Below are 4,454 nucleotides of genomic sequence, written 5' to 3'. Positions count from 1 at the left end.
TATAGTACCAGGGATCTAAAGGGATAAGATATTGGCCAAAAAATTTATATACATCCCCAATGATGATACACAAAATTACAACTTTTAAAGATTACTATTAGTGGTTGAAACGTTTAGAACTCAACTTAATAAACCAACAAATCATAATATAAGCCCAAAATTTGTTAAGCCAGCGAATAAGAAAACGTTGTTTTAAAACTTTAGGGACTAGTGTAATAAACAGCCCAATGTCCCCTCCATCCCTGAGTAAAGTACCCATGGATTTGGTTCATGTTTTATATTAAAAAGAATCCGGAATATGAATGATTGTTAATTATCGACCTTCCTGATTTTCTCATTTAAAGCAAAATAACAATTATTTATGCATTTGCTTAAAAGTTCTAAAAATTACATATTTTTTCAGTAAATATTCTTTAAATCCTATTTCGGGACAGTGGGGGATGGGGTCTAATTAAGCTCACCCCCCCCCTCCATATTTTTGGATCTTTAAGTATTTCTGACTGTTCAAAACTACACAGCTTTTCATTCATCCTGACGGCTTCAAACACAAAGTAACATTTGAAAATAGTTATTGCCACTTTTTTAAACTTAGAATAATGGTAAGATCATTCTAAATCTATATTTTGATTTGATTTTTTCTCTAGCTTTTGAAATAGTATGGGGGGGGGGGGTATATTAGAGCAACCACCCACATGAAATATGGATTCATCCCATGAAACATTGTAATAATAATTGCATATTAATATAATTCAAACCAACCTATTTAATATGATAAATTCACTGAGTGAAAAAGTCTTTGATACTTCTTATTTTTATTGAAATATATTTTGGTGGACATTGCACCCTCTTCAGTCTAAATGATATAAATCATATTAATTTAATTTACATATTAAAAGATAGGTAAAAATAAAGAAACTTCTAGAACTATAAAGGCAGAAAATGTTGCTTAAAAAAGAAGAAAATAATATGATCAACATTGAGTTTAGTTGGATGTTAAAAATTTTAATATTTAACATTTTTATATGAAAAAAACTATTTTCTTTTTTATTAAATTATCATTCAAAATTAAAGTTTACTTTTATTGATAAAGTATTTAGAACTAGGTTATGCTGCATAGATACTGTAGAATAAAATTAATATTTAGAAGTCAAGCGGTTTAATTATACATTATTTAAATTTAAATTGTTACATGGGCAAGTTCATTGGTACCCCCTCAAAAAATAATAATACCACGGGACAGAGATAATAATCATATTCAACTATTTAAAATATTTCTTTCCGCTTATACCCTCAACGAAATTAATTCTAAAAAAATCACAAAACCTATACGTAAAACTGAGATGTCGTTGGGGGACAACACATAGTAGAATTGACAACCTTTATATCTGCCCCAAATATTATTAAAAGCGAAGCTTTTCTATAATTAGGGTCGGTTCGTCCGTCCAGCACAGTAAGCTCTTTTCGTCAATTGAAACAGGTTAGAATTGTCCTATCGATTCCAAACTTTGCATGATGATTCCTGTAGTAGTTCGGTAAAATTTAGAAAGTGTAGCAACTCTATAATCAATACCAGAATGTCCGTATGTTCATTTTAAACATATCGATTTTTAAGTTAAAATTATCCGATTCTTCTGATTTTTGAAAACTCATACCTATTACAACAAGGTACAATGTTATAAGCGAAGCATCTCTATAAACAAGTCCCAAAAATGCAAATATGTCATTGAACAGTATCATCAATTTATGCAGTTTTGCAACAAATTTACTTACAATATTGTTTGTACTGATGCATTAATATTCTGCTAATTCAGTTCTGACAATCTACAAGTGTTAATGTTCGTTTGTCCTTCCATTTCAGAGCTTCGCTTGTATGGTGTTGTCATCCTTGTTTTAGATTTACAATTTACCAGCTTATTGACTATTTGTTATTCCTAGGACAGTGATTATAATTCTAACAATTATTCATAATATTTCTTCCTATACAAATTTGTCTTGTTTTCTGCAGTGGTATGCACAGTGTTTCGGCCAGGACGTTGCACTTGGCTATATTAGAGGGGGGTAAACCCTTACCAAGGGGAGTGTAAACACCTAGGGGGATGTATTTAATTAATTTGGGATACATCCTCTTCTGCACGCCTTTGATTTTCTGCATATCTATACAAAATTGTGAATATTTGTTATAAACAACTATTAATATTATAACTGGCGGAAAAAATCCTGGCAGGATGGTTGTTGTTTAGAGGTAATGATTCATCCTGAAAAACAGGTTTTTTCTCAAAATTAGTAATTTGTAAAAATAATGTTTTCTATTAAAAATGCTCTTTTCTTATTTTTTCTAATCTAAGAATACCAGAGAGTGAGTGAGAGAGAGAGAGAGAGAGAGAGGTGTATAATAACGTTTTCTTATTAGTTGGCTTAAAAACTGTGGTGAATTTTGAATTTTGATTGGTTGGTTTATTAAGTTAAGTGTCCAAAGTTTTAAATGGGGTAATTTTGTGTATCAATATTGGGGATGTATTTCATTTTATCGGCCATTGTCTTATCCCTGAAGATTACCCTGTTTTTTTTTAAATGTGTAATTTTGTGTATCATTATTGGAATTGTATATTAATTCTTTGACCATTGTCTTATCCTTTTACATCCCTGAAAAGATTACCCCTTCTTTTTCCAGAAGACTTTACAGGGTGGAATTTGTTTCACTGGCAAGAAATTTTGGTCTTTTGATAACTCGTTTACCCCATCCCTTATCCTCCTTCCCCACTTTCGATTTCATTACAAAATTCTTCCATCCAATCTTAACAAGGCTACTCAATAATATAGCTCACCAAATTTAAACATGAGCTGACGTTAAAATCGGAAATACATATCATTCATTATGAAAATAATATATCCAAGTGCGTCTGTCGATAAAAAGAGAAAGACGCAGTCACTCATTTAGCTCTATATCTTAAATTTTAAGTATAAAAATATCGTTTTCTGCTATTCCTTGTCCGATTTAGGCTTTTAATTATATCCTGTCCGAGACAAATTTAGATCCGTTGACTAATCAAAAATCGTTTCAGTTAGAGGTGTACCCAACGTCTCATTTTATTGCTACCCAAAGTCTTATAACTACGTTGCAATTATATAAGAAACCCTAAATTAAGTTTAACAAAAGGAGTATACTACACATTTAAATCACGCCCCCACCGCGTGGTTTAGTTTGGCACTAGTTTGTCAGCGACCCTTTACAGAAGCAGAAGAGTGTAGTTCATGGTTGTAAATTACCAAATTAATTCAGTCTCTTCCGCAGATAAGCCAAAGCACCCCCACATCACTTGCTTCTCTCTCCTGGTAACCCCCCTCTCCCCCACGGCGTCGTGTAATATTGTTGCGGGTTAGTTGGATGTCAAATTACCGGCTAATTTCATTCCACGAACATTTTCTCCGATAACCCCTCTTTTTTTTCAACGGATTTTTTGTATCTTTATTAAAGCTGACTTCAATCATTTTTCATTTTTTAAATTTAAAACATTAAATTTTACAGTTATAACAATTTTAGTATTCAAAGTCTACTATATTCAATTTCTATTTAAATGAAAAAAAAACTTTGAAAAATAAGACAGAAAAATATGTATTCTAATATATTATTTAATTTCTACTTTATTACATACTTGCGGGTTCGCCACTAGCCTCAAGGGGTAATTAATAAAAAAAATTGTAGATGCACCCACTTCTTTCAAACTACTTAAAATTTTTAAAAAATTGAGGGGGAATTTTTGGTTTTTTGGAGTGTTGGGGGTGTCCAACCCCCTAAGAAAATAGCCTAAAACCCCCCACAGGACCGTTAGATTTCTTCCCTGAAGAGCTACTTTATATTATAGATATTTTGTATCAAAATTTACGTTCAAAAAAACAATTTATTGAAAAAAGCAGGATGAAATAAAAATATATAATTCAAAAAGATAGAAACTGGGATAATTACTACTTTAACAATTCATACAGACAGTCATAGATGATTTGTAGATAAACTTTGCTAAACCTTGATTCATTTGACTAGGAACTACTCACCCCCCCCCCCCCCCCTCCTAGAAGCCTCTAGGAGCACTTAAGTAAGAAGGGAGAAAATTCAACCTTCACCCCCCCCCCCCACCATTTACAATTTCAAGTTTTAAAAGAAAAAGTAAAAAAAAATATTTTTTGGGGTCATTATTTATTGGGAAAGTGGAGATACCCACCAACCGGGACCTTTGAGAATCTTCCCTGTAAAGGAGAACCATATCAGTTCAGTGGTTACCTAGATCCATCACAACATACAAAAAAGCTTACTAATTTAGGATTACTTAAAACTTTTAAATAAATCAATTAAAGAGTCAGCTTTAATATAAAAAACAAAGACTTCAGTGAATGAGAAAAATCCCCCTCTATAAGTCTCACTGGTGTCTCATATTCTCATATTTCTAAAGCTTCCCATT

Source organism: Acartia tonsa, chromosome 2 (assembly GCF_053477335.1).
Source record: "Acartia tonsa isolate MP-2025a chromosome 2, ASM5347733v1, whole genome shotgun sequence".
NCBI classification, from domain to species: domain Eukaryota; kingdom Metazoa; phylum Arthropoda; class Copepoda; order Calanoida; family Acartiidae; genus Acartia; species Acartia tonsa.
This window is presented reverse-complemented; position numbering follows the sequence as displayed.